The following is a 24,866-nucleotide window of genomic DNA, read 5'->3' on the forward strand; positions in this document are numbered from 1 at the left end:
TCATAATGACTCGTTGGTCAGAACTGGGTCATATGCCCATACATGAACGAAACACTACCTAAAGAACTGGGCTCCTAAGTCTGGCTTGGACCATTCCTGACCCGCCCCTGCCCTCCCTGCCCCAATTTAAGGTTGGGTCCCTGCTGTCTAAACACCAATGAGATCCAGGTCAGGAAAAGGAGAAACATATGCCATCTAACTTTGTTTGCCACACTTGAGTCTCAGAAACTTTGGGGGCTGGTAACTGTCCATAGGAGAGCACTGACCCTATTCAAGCCCCTATTGTGCCTATAAACTGGGCTCCTGAAAATTACTTGAGTTCTCAGAAGTGAAGGTAGGTAATCCTATTTAATAATGTTAGTAGTATGGAAGTTAGGCCTATTCTGTATAGAAACAAGTGACTGAGGACTCTGCCTCTACCCTGAACCACACTGACAAACAAGATTTTTCTTTCAGAATGTCCCAAACCTCTTAATCATGGGTCTTGGATTGAGTTCGCATTTGGTGTTAAATCTTTAAAAGGGTCAGCTCTATTTTTCACATATTTGTTAGCAAGGCTTATCTGGGAAGTTGGAAACCACGAGTAAGTACATTTCCATGAAGACTTGTCAACAAAGAGAGCACAATTGAATTCCAACCTGATGCGTGGAGCTGGTGGCCATCTCCTGTAAAGAAGGGCCCTGGTCAGTCTCCAGAGCTTTCCTCTTTTCACTTTTGTGTTGGCTTTTAATAGAAGCCAGGCAATTTGATGCACAGAGTCCAAGAAACAGAAAGTTCCAGCAGAAAAAAATCGTTTGGTGAGAGGCAATTTCAAGAGCTCTGGCTCAGTTCTCCAAAGGGTGGCAGGAAGGGGGCAAACTGTTCCGTCCTAGGAGCCAGACGACCTGCATTTAATTCTCAGCCCCATCACACACGACTTATGTGATCTTGGACACCTCTGAGCCTCACCCTCCTCAGCTGTGAGATGGAAGCATGACACCCAGAATGCCCATCTCCAGTGAGGTGATGACCACTAAGTCTGCCAGCTGTTGCTGCGCGACCAATGGCTCCAAAGCTCAGTTGCATCTGCGGGCTGGGAGCTGGCCAACGGAGGCCAGGGTGGTTCTGCTCCACACGTCTCCATCCTCCAGCAGGCTGGCCTGGGCATGTTCTCATGGCCTTGGCAGCAGCACAAGAGGGTGAATGGAAAGACACAAGGCCTCTTGGGACCTCGGCTTAGAGTTGGCACAACATCACTTCTGTCTTATTCTATTGGCTACACCCAGAGGCAAAGGCAGGGAAATAACCCCTGCCTCTGTAGTGGGGGAACCACAAAATTGCACAGCCGATCATGGATGTCTAATCCTGCCGCTGGGAGGGAGGCAGCGTGGTGGATGGATTGCTGCTCCAATGACAAAAGTGCTAGTCAATGGAGGAGAGGAACAGTCCTGTTTTATATACAAGGTGAGAAGAATGTTAATAAATATCGTTGAGCTTTATGTCCTAGGAGCTCTGTATTCCAGTCACTCTTTCTGTGCTGCTCATCACTTTATTTGAAGGTGTTTGACACCAATGGCGATCACTAATGGAGTCAGGGAGAGGGTACACATGGGAGGCAACATAGCTTGGTGGTTGAAGGTGCTGGCTTCAGAGCCAGAGCAGCTTCATTTCAGCATCCTGGCCTTGCTGCAACTACTCTGCATGACTTCAGGAGTGTCAATCTCTCCAAGGCTCAGTTTTGCCAGGCTGACCTGAGAGAGATCCAGCACGTAGAACTAATCTAATAAATGGTTATTGTTACTGTTGTTTCCGTGAGGTCTATCCAGATAGCCCCAGGCCCACAGTGGGCATAAGCCCCAGGCTTAGTGAATTTTGTTGGTTGTTCTATTCAAGCTGGGCATGCCCAGCACCTTGGTTGACTCCAGTTATGTGGAGTCACATGTCAAAAACTGTTCTAAGGTTTTGTCACTGACATGTTTTCTGTCTCAGTTTGTGTTACCCCCAAGCTCCAGGGCCCATGGCTGTGGGACGGGGCAAAGCCCTGGACACCAACATGCTTGTCCATAAAAACGTGCTGTCGATGGAGGAATGGAGAGCAGATCAGCGGCTGCCAGGGGCTGGGGTGGGGTGGGCTGACCCCTAAGGGGCAGCATGAGGCAGTTCTTTGGAGTGATGAGACCGTTCTGAATCTTGATTGTGGTGGTGGTTCCACGACTGTGTATGGTTGTCAAAATTGATAGAATTGTAACCCAGAACAGCGACTTTTACTGTATGTTAGTTTAAAACAGAAATTAAAGGATGAACAATATGCTGTTGAGAGGCAGTTGAGCACAGGGCAAGAGTGCCCTCTGGAGGCAGACTGCCTGTGTTCAAGTCCAGGCTGGCCCAGGTCCCAGCTGGGGGACCTGGGCAACCGCTGTGTGCCTTGGCTTCCTTTTCTGTAAAAGGAAGGTGACGGGCCCTGCTGCCTGGAGTTGGAAAGAGATTAAATGGGTTTGGCCATTCAAGGCTTGTGGGCAGGTCAGTGCCCAGAAAGTGCCTTGTAAGGGATTGTTATCATCACGGGCATCTCCATACCCCGAGGGAGTGTGGTCTCGAGGTGGGGGAAGGAGGGGCAGACGGGGTGGAGGTTTCTGGCCCCTGTGGAGTGCTCTGCTGTCAGGCGGCTTTCTGTGTTCATGTCACACTGTAGTGCCAAGACCACTTTTGGGTGGGATGCTCTGTGTCTCCCCTGGTATCTCTCGTGTCCTGGACACATCCTGGACACGTGGCCTGAGCAGGGAACAGGGCTGGGCTGGTGGGTCCCTCCTGCGTCCAGTGGGCAGCAGGAGGCTGCTGATGGCTGCCGCCCTGCCCCCCAGCCTCAGAGGCCTCAACCCCTGGTTAGGCAGGGCTGTTGCTGGGGCTTTTTTCTGGTGTAACCCGGTTTGCTGGTCAGTGGTCACAAGGGAGGTGAGAGTGGTCACCTGGACTTGAAAACCCTCACTCTGCTTTCTGTCATGCAGCTGCTGCGCCGTCCGAGGGCTTATCTTATAGGAAGAGAAAACACAACCTCCGTGGCCTGATGGAAACTGGTCCTTAGGGGTTTTCCTGGTTAAGGGGCAGGAGACCGGATCTCCCACCTGTTTGGGTATGTCTGAGGTGTTCTTTCTGGGTGACTCCTCTCAAATCCACCCTCAGCCCTGTGGTTCAGCCGCACCCCCTCTGGGTCCTTCTAGGCACACTCGCCCTGTCTGCTCCTATTTTGGGATGCAGCTCCCACCATCTGTTTCAGCCACCCATGCGTTTCCATCTGCTTTCTGTCTTCCAGAAATTGAAAGCAGCCAGCTCGCTGATGGCCTGCCTCTGATTCTTTTTGTGGTAAGAGATTTCTTCCCTCTTAAATTCATTTGCTGACTTGGGAAGGAGGAGAGATTCGTGTGTGTGGTGAGCCTTGGACCAGAGGGGTCTCTGCTGAGAAAGCAAATGTACGTGGGGGGGCGGGGCACTGGGCAGTTTTTACATCCTAGTGTGAGTGACTCTGATCAGAGTGGTTTTGAAAAGGCGTTTTGGAGCTTGGAGAGCTGGAGAGGGCCAGCCGTGTCTGACCGGAATGCAGGAGGCAGTGTGAGGCAATGGGGCCTGGGCCGGGCCGGGCCCAGGAAGGGTGGCCAGGAGGTGGAGTGGCACTCAGGGCAGGAGCACTTGAGGACGGGCCCATGGAAGGCTGGCGTGGGGCTCCTTGGGTGGCATCCAGAGTGTTCTGGGCGAGCCCTTGTCCAGACATCAGGGCATTCTCTTTTTCTCCTTACCAGGCCCCCAGCTGATGCAATTGACCAATTTTATCAAACAGAAAAGTAAAGAATTTAGAACTCTAATAGGCAAACATCAGCCCAAAAAGTTTTCACCCAAGCCCTTTATTCAAGAAACAAAAGAGGAGCCAACCCTGATGGCCTAGTGGTTAAAGTTTGCCACTCTCGCTGCTTTGGTGGCCTGAGCTCAGTTCCCAGTTGCAGAACCACACCACTCATCTGTCAGTAGCCATGCTGTGGTGGCAGCTCACACAGAAGAACTAAAAGTGGGGCCGGCCTGGTGGTGCAGCAGTTAAGCTCGCACGTTATGCTTTGGCGGCCTGGGGTTCACTGGTTCAGATCCCGGGTGCAGACATGGCACCGCTTGACAGGCCATGCTGTGGTAGGCATCCCACATATAAAGTAGAGGAAGACGGGCAAGGATGTTAGCTCAGGGCCAGTCTTCCTCAGTAAAAAGAGGAGGATTGGCAGCAGATGTTAGCTCAGGGCTGATCTTCCTCAATAAAATAAAATAAAATAAAATAAATTAAAAAAAGAAGAACCAGAAGGACTTACAACTAGAATATACAGCTATGCACTGGGGCTTTGGAGGGAAAAAGAGAGGAAGATTGGCAACAGATATTAGCTCAGGGTGAATCTTCCCCGGCAAAAAAACCCAAAAGGGGACAGTCAGATGGTCCGCCTGCTAGATTCTCACTGTGAAGTCCTTCATGAAGCCATGGGTGAAGCTCTGGGATCCAGGTGAGGTCTTCTGTGCTCCCCTGGGCAGGGGCGGGGGCAGATGCCAGTGAGTGGGGACGAAGGACTGTCTGGGCGGTGCTGGGCTGGGCAGTCGTGTGCCCTGCCCCTGTTTGATAATGCTCTCCTGGGACCTTGGCGTGCACCAGGCTGCTGTTATCCCGAGCAGCGAGCAGAGTTGCTGGAGCCCTGGGTGGGAGTGAGGGGCACGTGGAGTAGGGTGAGGTGATGGAGACACACTCATGTGGCAGGGTCCCCAGACAGGCCATGGGCAGAGTCTGAGGTGGTCCCCAATGCTGTGGGTACCAGCAGGTTGTTGCCTTTTTCCCTTTAGATTATTACACTTTTTCTGACTTCTTTTTTAAATAAAATGATTGGCGGCTGTGGCTCCAACTATGATGTTTCCTTTCTCTTTCAAAACACTAACCATCAGGCTTCCTCACGCCCAACGGACATCTTCCAGCGGAGGAAGCATGCTCGCATCACAGGGCAGAATGAAGTGTGGCAGGGACACAGCCACACGCCCTCCTGCTGTCCTCTGGGGGATGTGCTTACAGGCCCATCCCTCCCCTGGGACAGGTGCTGTCATGCTGTGGGGCAGGGAGAGCTCCTGCCCAGATGCTCGGCCGCCCACAGCTCAGGCCTCTGTGCCGTGACCGGACATGCGGGTGCCCCAGGCCAAGCCAGACCTCGGTCTGCTGTGTCAGGAGGTAACTCAGGGCTCTCCGCCTGCCTGGCTGAGCATCCTTCCTCCTCAGCCCCCTCGGCTGACCGCTGGCGGGGGGCCAGCCCGCCCCGAGGCCTCAGCCGGGGCGCCATGCTTTCAGCCAGATACTTCCTTCAGCCCCGCGGTTCGGGCTGTCAGTTGTGGTTGCTGCAGCCCGGGGGCCATGGTCTTCCTGTAGCCCTGAAGGTTGCAGTCACCATTTTCCTGTCTGCTCCACTCTGACGCTCGCTGCACAAGCCTCTGCCGGGCTTTCTTGGGCTCTGTGTGCCCCAGGGAGCCTTAGTTTTATTTCGTCCATCACGTGCTGTCAGGGGACAGGAGAGGCTGCTCTGTGGCCTGGCTGCTCCTGCGTGGGACCGGCCATCACCCGCAGACGCTGTGGTTGCCTCCTGCCCTGGAGATTTCTGCATATAGCCGCTGGCTGCAGCAGCCCCGTGGTGCTCGTCCATGCTGGGTGGCTGCCAGTTCCCCCACTTTATGTCCAGGAAGGTGGTGGTTGGCAGTTTCTCTGCTTTGTTCCTTGTCCAAGGTGGGCCAGGCACAGGCTTCAGCCGCACTGGCTGACCCCGTCCTCTTCTCCACGCTGGCTCACATCCTGATGCCCCCACAGCACTGAGACAACATGTACTTGTACTCCAGTGCCCTGGACCCCACCTGGCTACGCACTAGCTCTGACGAGAGAGGGGCAGGAGTGGAGATGGAGAGCCAGGCTCCTTCTCACATGGGGACCTGGGGCCAAACTGCAGGACCCTTCCTCTGCCTATAAGGGCGGCCAGGCCACTGGCAGGACATCTCCTCTTCCCAGTCCGAATGGCTGGGGGCTTGTTGCCAACACCCCTAGGGTGCACTTCCAGACAGGAGTCAAGTTCATGACCACCACCCTCCCACGGGGGCTCCCCGGGCCACACTGCGGCCTAGGCACCAGCCTTCAATAACATGGAGTCACCCCCCCATTCCAGGAAGGACTGCCTCTACTGGTCCTTAGATGGCCTTGACCCTGATGGCTGTGCCCTGCTGGGGGGACATGTGGTGTAAGTGGGCAATGGGTGACAAAAGTGCCTTTGTCTCCAGGGCCACCATGGGAATGCGTGTGTGGGGCTTTACAAGTACTCTAAGCATGGTGGGTTTCTCTGGGGCTCAGCTCTCTGTTCTAAGAATCAAAGAGACCTGCTAAGCCTGGGGGACTGAGGGGTTGCCAGGAGGACCTTGTCTGATCTCACTCCTGAGGTCGCTGGAACGTCCCCCAGATGCTGCTCTCAGTGAAGCAAGGGCTTCTGGTGAATTTTCCTCCTACTGCCCTCATTTATGGTGCCGCAGAAACATTCCCAGCCAAGAACCGCCTGCCCTGCTCTTTCTCCAAACTCTGGGTAGGAATGTGACCAGGCACCCTCCAAGAAATGTTTCCAAACCTCTCTGTGTCTTCTCCCCCTTCTTCTTCTTCTTCCTTTTTTTTTTTGAGGAAGATTAGCCCTGAGCTAACTACTGCCAATCCTCCTCTTTTTGCTGAGGAAGACTGGCCCAGAGCTAACATCCATGCCCATCTTCCTTGACTTTATATGTGGGACGCCTACCACAGCACGGCTTGCCAAGTGGTGCCATGTCCACACCTGGGATCCGAACCGGCAAACCCCAGACTGCCGAGAAGCGGAACGTGCGAACTTAACTGCTGTGCCACCGGGCCAGCCCCCTCCCCCTTCCTCTTCTGTGACCCCTTTTCCCCCTCCTCCACATGACATGAGCCTCCGAGGCTTGGCAGGGAGAGCGAAGCCAGTGGAGTCAGGAGTCATCGACCACCCCCTCATCTTCCTGCCCTCTCCACACCAGCCACACTTCTCCCTGGGGCAGTGGGCACGAGTGAGGGGCAGTTGGCCGGCTGGGCCTCCAGGAGAGCCAGGGGAGATGGGCCAGGAAAGAGCAGCTCTGGGGAATGTATGTGGCCGTAGGGGTCTGGGTTTGGCAGGTAGCTCAGCGCAGCGCATGGCGAGTGGGGCCCAGGGAGGTGCGGCTCCTCCCTACCAGGGAAGTACCGGCTAGAATTTAGGGGGAGGTCGTCTGAAGGGGTCAGAGGGCGTGAGAGCCTGGACTGAGGATGCACTGGCTGGCTGGACAGTCCTTCTTCCTCCCTCTGGGCTCCTGAGGCGTCATGCACACAGGCTGGAGAAGGCCGGTGTCCAGACATTGCTCATCTGATGCCACAGTCTGTTCCTAAAATGAGAATTCCAGTCTGAGAGCACCAAGCAGGAGCCTGTTCCCAATGCTTTAGATGGGAAAAATTATAACGCATTTCTCATGGACCCAAACCTCCAAACATGTCTCTAAAATGTATCTAAATCACCATAAAATGCTTATTCATAAGTGATAACCCCAAATAAGGCCCCCACAGGTAGCTGAAACACTGTATCATGCTTCCTCACGAGGGATTACCTACGATGCTAGGATGTCATAGGCTCAGCACATCCCTTCTTGGTCACCAGCTGCAGTGGCTTTATCACGGCTGTGTAGTAGCAGGTGACCCTGCTGCCCTTGCAGCCTTCAGCATCCTTGGAACCCTTGGAGCCAGCACCATCTGAGAGCAAATCTCCATCATGGCTGCAGTGACTACTGCTGTGTGAAAAATTACCCCAAAGCTGAGTGGCTTAACACAACCATTTTGTTACACTTCTCACAGCTTCTGAGACATAGCATTTGGGCAGGGCATGGGGAGCCAGCTGGACTTTGCTCCATGATGTCATGGCCTCAGTTGGGAGACCCCAAGTCTGGCAGCTGGGGTCCTCAGGAGGCTTCTTCATCCACATGTATGGATCCTGGGCTGGGATGGCTCACAGGCCAGGCTCACTGGGGCATCCGCCAGAACGCCTCCACAGGACTCCCTGTGGCAGGTATTCCTCACAGCATGGTGGCTTAGGGCTTCAAGAGGGAGTGCCAGCGAGCAAGGTGGGGGCTGCATTGCCCTTTAGGACTCAGGCTTGGAAGTCACTGGCATTGCTTCTGTCTGTTGGTCGAAGCAGTCACAAGACCCAGTACTATGCTGGTGTTTTCATTTAACACTTCTGACACCAAATGTGTCTGGGACTTTTACCCAAAACAACCAATTCTTTGACACCAACTGAGTGCAATTCAATTCTGACACTAACTACCTACCAGGCATCTGACCAACTTGGCTACAAAGCAGGGGTTCCCATAACCCCCTCCTTAGGTTCGATAATTTGCTAGAATGGCTCACAGAACTAAGGAAGACAGTTTACTTAATATTACTGGTTTATTATGAAGGATACAACTCAGGAATAGCCAAGTGGAAGAGGTGAACGGGCCAAGGCACGGGGGAAACGGTACGCAGAGCTCCCAGGCCCTGTCTGGGCGGCCACCTCCCAGCACTTCCACGTGTTCACAACCTGGAAGCCCTCTGAGCCCCACCGTTTAGAGTTCTATGGCGGTTCCATCACGCAGGCATGATTAATTAAATCATTGGCCATTGGTGATCGACTCAATTTGCAGCCTCTCTCCCCTCCCAGGAGATTGGGAGGTGGGGCTGAAAGTTCCAACCCTCTAATCATGCCTTGGTCTTTTTGGTGACCAGCCTTCATCCTGAAGTTATCTAGGGGCCCCCAGCCACCAGTCATTCATTAGCATACAAAAGACACTCATCACTCTGGAGATTCTCAGAAGCTCTTGTGTCAAGATCCAGGACTAAGACCAACTCTTATAACAAAAGATGCACCTATCCCCACCATCACTCAGGAAATCCCAAGGGTTTTAGGAGCTCTGTGCCAGGAACTGAGGGCAGAGACCAAATATATCTTTCTTATTATATCACAACATCACGCCCAGGTTCAGAAAGGAGGGACACGGATGCCACCTCCCAGTGGGAGGAGTGTCAGGGCCACAGCATGCGGGTGGGGGATGTGGTGCAGCTATCTTCAGAAGATACAAGCTGCCGCCCTGGCCACTGGCGCTGTGTTCAAAACACACGTGATTTGGGCATTCTACCAATTGTATTTGGAAAGTGAAGACTTTTTTGTACTCTATTGTGTTAAAAATTGTGTACTGAATTTTTGGGATGTAAAAATAAAATTTTCTTGTGTAAATATCAGCTGACCCTCACTCAGATGGCTATGATAAAAAAAAAAGAGAATAACGCGTGTTGGTGAAGATATGGAGAAATCAGAGCCCTCACATACTAGTGGGGACCCAACATAGTGCAGCCGCTTTAGAAAACAGTTTGATGGTTCCTCAAAAGTTAAACACAGAAGTTACCCAGTTATGCAGCAATCCCCTCTCTGAGGTGTATGCCTAAGAGAATTGAAAATACACGGTCACACAAAAATTTGTACACAAATGTCCATAGCAGCATTGTTCATAATATCCAAAAGGTGCAGACAATCCAGAGTCCATCAATGGATGAATGGATAAACAAAATGTGGTCTATCCATACAACAGAGTATTATTCAGCCATAAAAAGGAGCGAAGTACTGATTCACGCTGCAACATGGATGAATCTTGGAAACCTTTGCTAGGTGAAATAATGTTACAGAACCAGGTTTGTTTTTGCCCGCTGCCCAGAAAGCCAAACACCGAGAAGACGAGTTTGCAGCAGAGAGAGGGTTTACTCACAAGGCAGCCACGTGAAGAAGTGAGAGTATGAGTCTCAAATTCGCTTCTCAGAAAATAGGGACTCAGGGATATTCATGGGATGGGGGGGCAAGGTGGTCTGAATGTGGAGAGAGAGGTGATTGGAGGTGAGGAGAGGTGAGGTCATTGATGATCTACGCAAGCGTAGTCAGACTCCACGCCTCTTCATAGGACCCAGGTTCACACAATGGCAGCGTTAACATGACCTGAGGGTGGAGTTTTTAGCCTCTCAACGTCAAAAGGTCACCTATTAGACATCTGTGCGGGCCCAGTTGATGGGTTGGTGGTCTCAAGTGGCCTGAAGTGGACAATGGGTTCTAATTCCTGAAAAACAGCTCACACACCCATTACCATGGTGACCCAGGGTCCAGGGAGGTGTTATCTGTAGGAGCCTAGTGGGAGTCAGACAGCCTATTGCCGAAGCAGCCATTTAACAATGGGTGGGTTAAACAGCTAAAAGCTATAATCAGTAATTGCAAAAAGGAGAAAACTTTAGTACCTAGATACTTAATCATCAACGGCTGTTTCCTGGTTTCAATAAGCCGGACACAAAAGCCCACATATTGTGATTCCTTGAATATGCAAATCCATAGTAGACACAAAAGTAGATTACCAATTTCCAGGATCAAGGGGGGCGGAAATGGAGAGTGACTGCTAATGGGTATAGAATTTGTTTTGTGATGGTGAAAATGTTCTGGAATTAGTTGCACAACATTGTGAATACACTAAAAACCACTGAGTTGTTTTAACAGTGCGAATTTCATGGTATGTGAATTACAGCTCAATAAAAAATTGTTTCAAAAAATATTTTTAAAAAGCAGCTGAGTGATGTCTGTTGTATGAACTGGTCGTTAGAGTCGGGAGCCTCTCTACTGGGAGAGGCCCTGCAGGCGTTGCTGCAGACAAGGCGTGCCCCGCCCTCGGCCAGGCCTCTGCAGGGGATGAGTGGGAGATGCAGCTCACGCTGGCCACCCGAGCCAACCTTCTACCTCAGGCCAAATAGGAATCTTGGGACCAGTTTGCTCAGCCAAGCCTAGTGGGTAGCATGGACAAGAGGATGAGATGAACAGGAAGCAGATGCTAAAGCGCTGGGCCCTTCAAGGATGGCAATTTTGAGGGTGTGGTGAACCTGCCCACCAGTGATGGGTCCTAGGGAGCGCTTGGCCTGGCCAATGAGATCCTCTGCATGGGAACGTCAGGGCCGCTGGGCGCTGGGTGGAACGAGGTGGGTGCAGTGGGAGAGGAAGCCTGGGGTCAGGTGAGAGTCATGTCAGGCAGGGATGAACAAAGCTGTTCCAGGGACTCAGTCTGGCCAGAGTCACTCTCCCCTGGGGGGACAAAGTTGGCGAATTCTAGGGGTGGGTGTCAGCACCCCAGAGGGTGGCCTGAAGTTGAGGACAGAGCTTCCACCCAAAGGAGGGTGGAAATGCTGGGCAGGGGACGAGGACGGAGCTCAGAAGGGACTGGCTGCCACAGTGGGGGAGGGAGTGAGGGGGTGCTGCAAATTTGGGGGCATGCTGTGTGGTAGTCCATAATGCTGGGGTCCCCAGTGATCCAAGCCTGCTGGTATATGCAGCCCGTGTAGTCCCCTGCCCTGTGACTTGCTTTAACCAATACAATGCAGAGGAAATGACACTCCCAGGCTTAAACTGCTAAGAGGCCTGACCGCTTCTGCTTTTGGCCTCTGGGGAGCCCTGAAACTAGTGGAAAGACTGAGGTCCAGCTATCTCAGCATCCAGCTGAGCCCAGCTCCCAACTAACCTTTTGGCTGAATGCAGCCACAAGTGTGCCCACTGGTGAGACCAGCAGGAACGCTCAGCTCGACTTAGCATTGCTTACGTCACTGACTTTTACGCTTGCTGAAACTGCCCGCTGCAGGCCTGTGCCCTCTGCCTCCAGGTGGATGGGCCAGGCCCTGTGTGAGCTCCTGCAATGCCCTCCTGTCCTTCTGAGCCCGTCTTTCCCGACTCCAGGTGGCTTCCCCACACACGTGCTCAGCCTGTCTCACCTGAGGCCTGGGGCCACTGCAGGTCTCCGAGCGCATCGTTGTCTGCTCTGCGCTCTCCTCGCTGAACTCCGAGCTGCCGTGTGCGGGGAGACCCCTGGACTCTGCGGGCGCCCCCTGCACCGCGGCCCAATGCCGCCGTCTCCTGGCCGTGAGCGCTTTTCCCATCTCAGCCATCCTGTCTTCTGCTGCCTGACGCCCAAGTCTTGCAAATAGTTATGTTACAGGCTCTTAACATCAGCCCTGATATCAGTTCCCCACATTGAACCCAGCGTGTATGGGGTTAAAACTAAAACCCACCACCCCCTTTCCTGCTTCTCTAGCTCCACTCACATGTAAATCCCTGTTTCTTTAAACTTGGACTCTTTGAGCTTTACAACTAAATGGGAGTTACAAATTGTTAAAAGCCCAGGGGGCCTGGAGTTGGAGGCGCACTAAAGTTTAGCTAATCATGTGTCCTTGAGTTTGCCAGGAAAGCCGCTGTCTCAAGAGTATCAAGGAGCGGAGGCTTCCCAGACCTCAACTCCTTGATTCCCGACGCTCGAACCCGCCTCAAACAAGAAGACGAGACAACGGCAAAGGACGCCCACCTGCCATCCTCCTATCTCACCCTCCCCCCGCCTTGCTGCAAGCAGCCTCTCAAGGCCAAATGCAGGCTGGTGGGAAAGCACAGAGCTGCACAAGCTACATGTTCCCCCCTCCCCTACCCAAAACCCCAAATAAAAATCCCTGTCCATTCCTCATCGGGGAGCTAACAATTTTTGAGGCATGAGCCCTTGCTTTGCTCCCTGTGCCTGGCATAGTAAAAACCTTTCCTCTTCCACTCAAGACTCTGTTCTCGTTATTTGGATTGGCGTCGGGTTCAGAGACCAAACTTTCCGTTACAGTTACTGCACATATTTTGTCCTGTGTTTTGGCTGTTTCAGGTATGGGTGGGCGGGGGTAGAAATCTGAGCCCTGTTGCTCTGACTTGCCCAGAGGTGTTAAACGTGCTTCTCTCTGGTTCCCAGTGAGTGCGAGCATCTCCGTGATTTGCTAACCTGAAGCTTCCCATTGTGTGAACTGCCTGCCCTTCTTCCTATGATGTTTTGGGTCCTTTTTCTTATTTATTTGTAGGAGTTCTTTGTACAGTTTAGATATCAATAATTTGTCAGGTTACAAGTTTACGAATGTCTCCTTGCAATCTGTCATCTGTCTGTTGGTTTTGTGTAGGGAGCTTTATTGAATCAAAATACTTCATTTCAGTGTTGACAAATCTATCTGGGTTTTGCCTTATTATTATTATTTTTTTTTAGGGAATATATTTTCAGTCATGGATTACGCTGATTTCCTACATTTCCTTCAATTAGCTCTGTTCCTATTTAAGTATTTAATTCATCTGAATTCTGCATTTGCTCAGGAGGTAAAGGGGATAGCTAGCCATTCTTTCTACAAGCGCTTTTTCTAATGCAAATTTTTGCCTACTCATTGCTTTCTGTTGTCGAATTTATGGCCTATCCAGCCCCTCTGTGTGTGTGTGTCTGCCTTGGGGTCCATAAGGTGTGCTTTTGATCTATGTATGTATTTCTGCACCAGCATTTGCATTTCATTCATTCATTCACATATTTACTAAGACGTTCAGACTTTCCTTAATGTTTGGAAGGCAAAGTCTCTGCTCTCTGCCTGGCCATCCCTTCACCCAGGAGCCTTCCTCAGCCAGAGGGCTGAGCTTCTTGGGGGGGGGGGGTGGTGGTGTGTGTGTGTGTGTGTGAACATCTTGTATTTTGGAATAAGTTTAGATTACAGAAGAGTTGCAAAGATAGCACAGAGAATCTCTATCATCCTCACCCAGTTTCCCCCATCATTCACATCTTCAATTACCATGGTACATTTGTCAAAACTAAGGTCATAATTCTCATCGGCACAGCGCTATTAACTAAACTCCAGACTTGGTTCAGAAGTTGCCAGATTTCCCATTAACGTCGTTTCTGTTCAAGGACTCCATCCTGGCCACACCGCCTTTAGTCCTTTTGTCCCTTGCGTCTCCTCTGGCCCATGACCGTTGCTCCGATTTTCCTTGGTTTTCACGACCTAGACAGTTTGAGCAGTACTGGTCAGGGGCCTGCAGAGCGCTCTCCAGGGTTTGTCTTGACAAATAAAAACGGCAAGCAATAGGATATATTGGAGTATATGAGGAAGCCATTTGGTGTAAACCTAATTCGGCCTAACCTTGTCTTTCCAAAAGGGCCTGACCGAGGCCGTTGAGCATGCATTGTATATCTGCTTTAGACATTCCCCATGGCAAGAGCAAAGGCCCTTGAGATAAAGGTGCAACTTCTCTCCCCCTCCCAACGTTGGCATCTCCTTGAAGATTAAGTATCTTTCCTTAGGCTAGAAACTGATTGCTGTGCTCACCTGTGACCACCCAGCTTGAGACGATAGACTTGCCTCCTGCTATGCCCACCAAGATAGCAGACCCACTACCTGCTGTGTCCATCAAGTGCTGTGCCGACGGGGCAATCTTGTGACTATTGTGGGGGGCACATTTCAATCATATGTGAAACACCCTCTTTGAGGGTATATAACCACCCTGTGTACCCCCACTTCTTTGGAGTGCTCAGTTCCTTTGTGGAAAGACTCTCCCAGGTTATAATCCTAAGATTTAAGCTCAGAATAAACTCACCCAAATTTTCATTTATAGATTGGTTATGGATTATTTTCGTCGACAGTCTGATGTTTTTCTCACATGAGACTGGGGTGATGGCTTTGGGAGGAACACAGAGAAGCGAAGTGCCCTTTTAGTCACATTCTATCAGGGGTCCTGACACCCACCTGGCATGACTAGTGAGGCTGCCCTCGGCCACGGGCTCATGTAGGTTTGCCAGGTTCATACTCTGTTTGTCAGGAAACAAGTCACTAAGCCGAGCCACACTCAATGCTGGGTGGAGGGGATTAAACTCTGCCTCTGGGAGGGGTAGTAGCAACATAAATTATTGTCTTTTGAAGGGAAGATTTGTCTCTTTTCCTCCATTTAGACTTATTTTAAATATGTTCACTTTAACTCCTGATCAGGCATCGCCGGCCAGCCTGCCTGGTGTGAGGCCCCCTCGCCCCACCGTGGACGCCTGCAGCATCTTCCTGCCTGCACTGTTGCTCCATCCAAGGCCTGTCCTAGCCCGGCTCCCAGAGTCTTTCTACAGCTTAGCTCTGACCATGTGGCCCTGAGTGCACACAGCTTCGTTGGATCCCAGCATCCAAGGTTGTGGATGTCGCCTTGCAGTGGTTTCTGGTTCAAACATATTTTGTTGGACTTGCACAGAGTTTAGATACTTTACAAATTAGTTTCCACATTTATAAATCCCAGCATTACCTGGGAACTTGTTGGAGAGCAGATTCTTGGGCTTATCCTGGACGTGCTGTACTGGAATATCAGGGACGGGGCCTGGCAATCTGAATTTGAAAAGCCCCCTGGTGGTTCTGATGCACAAGAGTTTGAGACCCGCTGTTACAGATAATACAAGTACAACATTACTGACTTTGATAATGCTTTCCTTGGTTGGAAGCTCTAGGGGGCAGGTGGTTTGATTAATCTAGAGCTGGGATCACTCCAGTGGTCCTGCAGGTGCATGAGGGGTGTTGGTGGGGCTGTGAGAGTGAAAGGCTTGTGCCTGAATGGAAGGTTCTGTGTGCTGACTGACACTGTCCGCTTGTGGAGCACTGTGGCCATTAGCATTGAACTCCTCCTCCTCCTCCTCATCTCTTTCAGTAAACGCTACTTTCAATGCCTCGTTATTTTCTTGTTGCATAGTAGCCTTGAAGGTCCCTCTGCTGAAAATGATGGAGCCTTTACTGCTGCTCCTTGTTCTTTTTTTTTTTCTTCTGTGTGTGTGTGTGTGTGTGTGTGTGTGTGTCTGGATTCAAATTACTGCCTGTGGTCATTTGCTTTAATTCTGAAGAATTTCCTTTTGTATTTCTTGTAAATGGGTCTTCTAGCAACATATGTTTTTGTTTATCTTGAAATGTCTTTATTTTGCCTTCATTTTTGAAAGATAGTTTTGCTGGATCTAAAATTCTTAGTTGACAGTTTTTTCTTTCAACACCTTAAATATGCTGTTCCAGGGCCTTCTGGCCTCCACTGTTTCTGAGGACAAGGCAGCTGTTAATCTTACTGTGATGTCCTTGTGCATGAGTCACTTTTCTCTTACTGCTTTAAAAAATTTTCTCTTTGTCTTTCAGCATTTACTATAATGTGTTTTGATGTGAATCTCTGTTTTTATCCTACACAGAGTTCATTGAGCTTCTTGAGTGTGTAGATTAATGTTTTTCATCAAATTTGGGAAGTTTTCTGCCATTGTATCTTTGGATATTTTTTCTGTTCCTTTCTCTCCTTCCTTTCCTTTTGGTACCCCCATTAAGCATATGTTGGTATGCTTGATAGTGTCCACATTTCTCAAAGGCTCTCTTCATTTTTACTTCAATCTTTCCTTCTGCTCTTTGGATTTGCATAATTTCCACCATCTACAAATTCACTGATCCTTTCTCATGACAGTGCAGATCTACAGTTGAGCCCCTGTAGTGAGTTTCTCATTTTGGTTTTTGTACTTTTCCTACTCTAGAATTTCTATTTGGTCCTTTTTTTAAAAAAAATATAAACTCTGTCTCTATTCATATTCTCTACTTGATGAGATGTTGTCATCAATATCTTCCTTTACTTTTAAAGCATCGTTTCCTTTAGTTCTTTAAGCATATTTATAATGGCTGCTTTGAAGGCTTTGTCTGTTATATCTGACATCTGGCTCCTCTCTCAGGCAGTTTTTATTTCCCACTTTCTTTCCCTGTATAAGGATCACTCTTTCCTGGTCATTGCATGTCTCATACATTTGTTGTTGTTGAAAACTGGGCCTTAGGCGATACATTGTAGCAACTATTGACACTGTTCCCCCTCCCCTCTCTGGAGTTTGTTTTTGTTGTTGTTTATTTGTTCAATGACCTGGCTAGACTCTGAGTCTATCAGTCTATTAAGAAGTCTATCTCTCCTGTGGTGTGGAGCCTTTGGTGCTGTTCCTCAGAGGGCACAGCCTTGGGGAAATGCACAGTCACTCAAGGATGATAGTGGTTTACCAGACTCTCTTTGACTCTCTCTTTCCTATTCCATCTAATAATGTAGCTGGCCTGTGGTTTAGCTTATTGTTTTCATAAAGCTACCAGATTTCTCTTAATTACTTATCCAATATTGCCATTGTTTTCTAGAACACCCTTAGACTTGGACTTGCCTACACTGTGTTTCAAATTAAGTCAGTTCCTTTGGGGATTGCTGTTAAGCCATCCGTCCTTGTGGCCTGCTCTCCCCCTGGGCACAGTCTCTGAGTCACTACTCTCAGGGTTGGGTGGGAACCTTAGTCTCTGGTCTTCTTCACTTACCTTTCCCAGCATGAAGGGTAAGCTGGGGGGAGGTAACTGCGGGTAAGGTGGTCACGGCACCAGCATTCTCAGCCTTCCACTCCAAGGATAGGGTCTCTAGCTTATGAGTGGGGCTGAGTGGAAGAAGGGAGCTCTTGACCTTTCAGCCACACTCACCAGGAATTTAGCCTCTACAACTCAGAGGGGGAGGGGTGAGAAATACTGGTATCCTGCCCCTCCTAGTGATGCCATACCCCTTGATTTGGTATCATCTCTCTTGATTAGGGGCTGAAGTGGTCAGGAACCCCATCTCCTTGGCTGCATCCTCTGGAGTGCAGCTTCCATCAAGCCTGGCTAGGGTGCAGGAGGGAGAATTGGCTGTGGCTCAAGGTCCACAGATTATGGCAATTCTCACTGAGATTTAGTAAATTTTCTTGAGCAAATATTCTTTCAGTTCCTCTATGCCCTTAGGGCAATTTCCAGAGACTTCAAAAGTTGTTATTTTTAAAAATAATTTTACCACCTGTGGTTGTTTCACCAGGGAGCAGGTCTACAGGCTCCTCACACTTCTGTTCCAGAAGTGGATTCTTTCTTTATCTTTTTGGGATTGGTTCCTACTTTTAGTGCTTTCCTTGTCTTGCATTTCTTTTCTCTCAGGTGTGAATTCTGTGTAGTTTTGTTAGCTCTGCCTTCCAGCTGACTAATTCTCTCTTTAGCTATTCTGCTATTTAACTCATCCACTGAGTTTTAAATCTCAATTAATATTCTTTTCATTTTCAAAATTCCATTTGGTACTTTATTAAAACTGTATGTTCAATTTTGATAGTCTCTTATTCCTTCACTTTTATTTATTTAAGCATATTTATACTTTTGAATTTGATAATTCTCATGCCTTCAGTCTTCGCAGTATAATTCTCTCTCCTCACTTTTTTGTTGTCCTTGACTCTAGAATGAGTGGCTTGTTCCCTCAAATATTTAGTGATTTTTTGAAAAAAATTACAATTGATCTGTGGGGATGTTTTGTGCCTCTGGTGTAAAACACCTCCACAAAAGATATAAGTTTGCTTCTGTCAGGAGCCTGGAGGTTGTTAATCTAGGTCTGCTGTAACCTGGATTTTCAGCTTTTATTTTTCCTCAGCAGAGGCAGTGTGATTTCTAACCCCAAACCACTGGGTGTATTGTCTTCTTAGCAGAGACGCCTTTTTTCTTTTTTTCAAAACTCCAAGATCCTTCCAGCGTCAGAGATGACTCAGTTCCACTCGCAGTAAGGCCTAGCCTGTTCTCTGGCAGGTTCTGGTGTTGGGTGGGCTCCTCACCTCCCCCCAGCTGCCTGTGGATAGCCTTCCACCTCAGCCAGACCCCATAGTCCCATCCCTTCACCACAGGGGCTCTTGCAACTGCTTCCCTCCTTGCCAACCCTCCTCACCCATCTCTGACATAGCTGTGTGACCTTGGGTTGGTTTTTTAGAAACTCTGAATCTCAGTTTCCTCATATGTAAAGTGGCCACATATCAGTACCCTAATGGCAGTTATTTCTTTTCTTTCCATTTATCTCTTCTTTTATATCCATTTTCTCTCACTTAGAGTGATGGTTAGCCAAGACCATTAGAAACCCTAAACTGTGTATTAAATTAGATAAAAGCTCTACTTACCATGTAATAATGGTTTCTTTGAACCTATTTCACCTTTTGATCTGTTCTGCTGTTTTTTTATTGCCTCTCTGATTTTCCAAGAGGGCAGATGACAAAACAAAAGGCCTCAACATAAAAATGTCTCTTGATAGCAGGTGTAATAAATCTTCAGCCAGAATTCAAGTAACTCTTGCCTTTAAGTCATTATGAGAGAAAGGTAACTAGCATGACACAAAATGACAACCCACTCAAATGCAGCCCTTTGAAGGTGTTCTGAATGTTGGCATTTAAATACTGCTAGAGTGTCTTCAGATTGCTGGAATCTTCCCAAGACTGGGGTGTTATGTACTTTGAATGTTTCTCCAAAGGTAAAATACACTGATTGCCCGTCTATCTTGAGTCCTGTACGTGTAGTGAATGCCTTTGCTTCTATTGCCAGATGCTCTGAAAGGGGATAAGATTTTAATTAGCAGTCAACAAAATTCCTTTCCACTTTTCATTGTAATGGATCTGCAATCTGTTACGTCTACCTGCTCATTATGCAGCATGGCTTAAAATGTCAGTGCTTCCTTGGGAGTCACAGGCTCTGAGAAGTTCAGAGAAGTGTGCCACTCCTCTTCTGAATGGCAGTTCCCTCTCTTCCATTTTCCTCCAAGGCAATTTTTTTCCTACAAGAGATGAAGATATGGCAACTTCTCTCTAGTTCTGAAGACTTCCTTCAGGAGCTCGGGCGTGGCTCACTTGCCCGTCCAGAAAAGCTCCCTTGTTCTTCTGGCAGCTGGTGCCACAACTTCCGGAAACGGCTTGTTAGGACGCAGGCTTGCTGTGCCTTGAAGCTTCTCTGCCTTATGAGTCTGATTGGAAACGTCTCTCACAGACATGCTTGCACACTGATGAGCCATGGGCTGGCTTTGGAATGACAGTCCCTATTGCTATAAATGGCACCTGAGAGGAGACTTAGCTAGGCAGGAGGGGGCACTGTAACATGCAAAGGAATGGAGGGAGGAACCCTTTCACCCGTCCATCCATCCAAACCTTCATCCATCCAAACTCCACCCATCCTTCCATCCACTCACTCATTCATTCATCTTTCCATGCATTTAGGCATTAATCAATTAATTTTTTCTTCAGTGAGCATTTGAAACCTCTGCACCTGGTGCTGGGGTTATAAAGACAAGACCTGGTCTTGCCCTCAGGTTGCTCAGTCTCATGACTGAGGTTGACGTGTAAACAGAGGTTCATTATACATTGTGAAAAGTGCCATAATAAAGTGCATTCAAATGGAGAGGAGAGTAGGGGGCAAGGTGATGAGAAAATGCTTCACAGAGTTTACATTTATGCCAGGTCTAGACCAAGGGGACTGAAGCCAGGTTGGAATTGCAATCCCTACTGAGGGTCTGGTATGGACAAATGTGTGACATGTGGGAGGATGTCCTCCTTGTGAATGAGAGAGGCAGGTGGGATGGGAAATGTGTGCAGGCACTGGATCTTGAGGGACCTCTAAAGCCTTGCTACAGAATTTGTGCTTTCTCCTATAGGAGATGGAGAATATTACACATCATTCTGGATGTCTTTTGGTGAATGAGGAAAAGAGCCCAGGTGAGAGGTTATTGCCACTGTCCAGGCAGGAGGTGCTGACAGCCTGAGCTGAGGTGGGCAGTGTGGTGGTCAGCAGAGGATGCTCTCTGGGAAGCGGCTTTGGCAGAAGTGAGGAAGAGACATGGGAGGGGTGTAAGACAGAGCTCAGGTATCTAATTCTGGAGCCACCTGGAGACCTCGGAAAATGGGCTGCAGGTGTGATGGATGTGGGTGTGAGTATGGCAGGTGGATGATGTGTGTTGGTGCACGGTTTTAGGGGTCTTTGGGATGTTCAAGTGGAGAGGTCTCATAAATAGTTGGAAACATTTCTGAATTCAGGAGAGTGGTGTAAGCTACAAAGGCACAGAGGTGATAGGGACAGAGACCTGGTGGTGACGGTCAGTAGGGACATGTAGGTGATGGGCAGCAGAGACACGGAGGTGACTGGCAGCAGCCAAAGAAATTCTTTGGATGCCCTGTGAAGAGGTTCTAGCTTATTAATTAATATTTCTAATAGTCATGTCACACTGTTGGTTCATATTTAGCTTGTGGTGAGCTAAAAGGTAGGACTTTTTCACCAGAACTGCTAGTAATTCAAGTCTCCTTCATTCCATTTCTGGATGATGACTGATCCTTTGAGTTCAAATGTGGGACCTCACATCTGGTTGGTTTTGGTCCGACACCGGCCTGTGAGGACCTGTCTGATTTGCTGCCCCATAAACAAACCGTCCCTCCCAGTCCAGTGCTTGCCATGGTGGGATCTCCCGCAGTTGTCCACCTCAGGCTGTTGATAAGCATTGACTGGAACAGGGCCAGGGACAAGGAGTGGTGAGGCCAGAGAGGCTCCCCTCCAGGCTGCGAGGTTGGGCCCTGTTGTGTCTTCTTTGGGTGTGATCTTCACCCCGGGGAGCTCACGGTCCCCCATCCCAGCACCTCTCACTTCTCCACCTGGGGCACAAAGACGCCACTTGCTCAAGGGGAGGTCCAGGTTGTTGTGACAGTCCCTAAACGAGTATGTCAACAGAGGTCACAGTTCATGTGCTGTCAGCTGTCCTTGATGCACCCAGTCTAACTCTGATTTTTGTCGCGTTTCCTGTCTCTTGAAGAATTCTAAAGTTGCAAGGAAGCGAAGACTCCTATTTCCTTTGGAAGGAGGAAACAGGAGCAGGAAATTCCCCTGCCTCTCTACAAGGGGCTGTCTAAACCAAATTACAAGTTATTTTTTATTTGTGAAAGGATGGTGAAGAATTTAGAAAAATTGTGTAAGTGGCAAAAAATCTTTTATTTCATTTTTCTTAAATGTCAGCTTTTCAAAAATTGATAGACAAATTAGAAGGGGAGAAGTATGTGTGTGGGAGTCCCAATTTGAACGATGTGAGGCCTGGTTCCCACACAGCACACTAGGGTTCCAGGTTATTAAGACACTCCACGAGGCTTGCCTCCTAATTCTGGGAGAAAACAAGGCAGTGAGTGCTTCTGTCACTTGTTCTGCTCTGGTTATGGAGGAACGATGGTAAAATTGGCTCAGCCCTTCTGTGTGGCCAGGGTGCCTCTAGAACCAAGGAGGCTGTGAAAACAAAACTGCCTTCCGAATTTACCAGCTTAATTGCTAACATTCACCAGTTGCAAGTAAAAGTTTTGGTGACAAGAACTATCTCCTTGTGGTTGGGTAGCAGGTTAAAAAGCTGTAGATGCAACGTACACTGTTTCTTCCGTCTGTGTGTCCTCGGGAACATGAGGTGTGCAGACAAGGCAGCCCTGGCAGAGAGGGAGCTGTAGGGCCTGTCGGCTCCGCTCTTGTGGGATTCACACCCTGCCCCCATCCCGTTGCGTCCAGCCTCTGGACCACTCAGCTCATCTTGTTTTGTCCACTGGGACCTGGGCAGAGGTACGGGGCCACTCCCGACCACTTTGGGGTGAGGGGCAAGTCCCTTCTCCTCCTTCTGGAAGTGAGGGTGGTGATGATGGCGGTGTTCCTCCCCTAGTCTGTGAGCACCGAACAACAGTGATTAACCTGCCTAAGAGCTGTCGGCTTCTCCTTACGACCACGCGCTGGCGACACTAAACAACGTGAGTGGTAACGTATTACTCTGGTTGATCTAAGTTCTAAACAATTGCTTTGATTATTGTTGAGTTTCAATTATGTATGATAGGTATAATTTACATATATTATATAAAATATGCTATGTCCTATATTATATGTGTATGCTATATATGTTATATAGGTGCTTTAAATTAGTGTGTATTTATTACTTATTCTTTAATAGACATTGCTTTCTACTAGCTGATGACTGGAGAACTCTCATCTATAGAGGCAGCTCCCCATACACCTAGACTGAGCTACATACTTTTGTTTTGAGAGTCAGGTCACAAACGTTCAGAGTCATCCAAATTCCCTTCAGATGCAAATCGTGTCTTCAAACCTCCGTATTCCTGTGCTTCAACAGTAGATCCTTTCTCTTTCTTTTCTTTAAATTGAGGTAACATTGGTTTATAAGACTGTATAAATTTCAGGTGTACATCATTATATTTGGGTGGATTGGCCCCCCAAAGGCTAACTACCATCTGTCAGGGCACACGTGCCCTTTTTCTACTTTCACCCTTGCCCTCTCCCCCTTCCCCTCTAGTAACCACCCACCTGTTGTCTGTGTCTATGTGTTTGTTGTTGGAGTTGTTTTAGCTTCCACATATGAGTGAAATCGTACAGTATTCGGATTTCCCGTCTGACTTATTTGGCTTAGCATAATATCCTCAAGGTCCGTCCATGTTGGAAATGGCACGATTTCATCTGTTTTTTAATAGCTGAGGAGTATTCCATTGTATATACACCACATCTTCTTTATCTAGCCGTCAGCTGATGGCCACTTAAGTGGATTCCAAGTCTTGGCTACTGTGAATATACTGCAGTGAACTAATTTTCAAATTAGTGTTTTTGTGTTCTTTGTATAAATACCCAGAAGTGGAATAGCTGGGTCATATGATTTTTCTATTTTTAATTTTTTGAGGAGTCTCCACACTATTTTCCACAGTGGCAACACGAGTTTGCATTCCCAGCAGCAGTGGATGAGGGTTCCTTTTCCTCCACATCCTCTCCAACACTCGTTATTTCTTGTCTTTTCAATAATAGGCGTTCTGACAGGCATGAGGTGATATCTGATTGTGATTTTGATTTGCATTTCTGTAATTAGTGATGTTGAACATCTTTTCACTTGCCTGCTGGCCTTCTATATATCTTCTTTGGAAAAATGTCTGTTCAGAGTCTTTGCCCCCTTTCTTTTTGTGAGCACGACTGGACCTGAGCTAACATATGTTGCCAATCGTCCTCTTTTTGCTTGAGGAAACTTGTTGCTGAACTAACATCTGTGCCAATCTTCCCCTATTTTTCATGTGGGACGCTGCCACAGCATGGCTTGACAGGCAGTGCCAGGTCTGTGCCTGGGATCCGAACCTGAAAACCCCAGGATGCTGAAGTTGAGCATGTGAACTTAACCAGTATGCCACTGGGCCAGCCCCTCTTTGCCCATTTTTTATTTGGGTTGTTAGTTTCTTTGTTGCTGATATGTATGAGTTCTTTATATATTTTGGATATTAACCCCTTATCAGATGCATGATTTGCAAATAAATATGTTCTACCAATTGTTAGGTTGTCTTTCCATTTTGTTCATGGTTTCCTTTGCTGTGCAGAAGCTTCTTAGTTTGCCGTAGTCTCATTTTTAAATTCTTTCCCTTGCCGGGGGAGACGTGATATTTAAAAAGATACTGGCAAGACTGATGTCAAACAGCATACTGTCTATGTTTTCTTCTAGAAGTTTCATGGTTTCAGGTCTTACATTCAAGTCTTTGATCAGTTTTGAATTAATTTTTGTGTATGGTGTAAGAAAATTGTCTACTTTCATTTTTTTGCATGTGACTGTCCAGTTTTCCCAACACCATTTATTGAAGAGACATTCCTTTCTCCGTTGTGTGTTCTTGGCTTCTTTGTTGAAAATTAGCTGCCCATAGATGTGTGGGTTTATTTCTGGGCTCTCTATTCTGTTCCATTGATCTGTGTGTCTGTTTCTGTGCTAGTACCATGCAATTTTGATTTCGATACCTTTGTAGTATATTTTTAAATCAGGGAGCGTGAAACCTCCAGCTTTGTTCTTTTTTCTCAGGATTGCTTTGGCTTTTTGGGGTATTTTGTTGTTCCATATAAATTTTAGGATTCTTTGCTCTATTTCCATGAAAAATGTCATTGGGACTTTGATAGGGATTGTGTTGAATCTGTAGATTGCTTTAGGAAGTATGGACATTGTAACTATGTTAATTCTTCCAATCCAAGAGCACAGAACATCTTTCCATTTCTTTGTGTCTTCTTCAATCTCTTTCAACAGTGCTTTATAGTTTTCAGTGTACAGGTCTCTCACCTC

At 48.3% G+C, this 24,866-nt stretch overlaps 1 long non-coding RNA gene across 1 annotated transcript in view; it reads left to right on the top strand.

Moving 5' to 3' along the window:
- Positions 1-3,259: 3,259 nt before the first annotated feature.
- LOC139078180 (uncharacterized) overlaps positions 3,260-24,866 on the top strand; it is a 59,508-nt gene continuing 37,901 nt past the window's right edge. Inside the window, exon 1 of the long non-coding RNA XR_011531016.1 lies at positions 3,260-3,339. This is a non-coding gene — a long non-coding RNA (uncharacterized lncRNA). The remainder of the gene's footprint in view (positions 3,340-24,866) is intronic.

The sequence above is a fragment of the Equus przewalskii genome, chromosome 21 (genome assembly GCF_037783145.1).
Source record: "Equus przewalskii isolate Varuska chromosome 21, EquPr2, whole genome shotgun sequence".
NCBI classification, from domain to species: domain Eukaryota; kingdom Metazoa; phylum Chordata; class Mammalia; order Perissodactyla; family Equidae; genus Equus; species Equus przewalskii.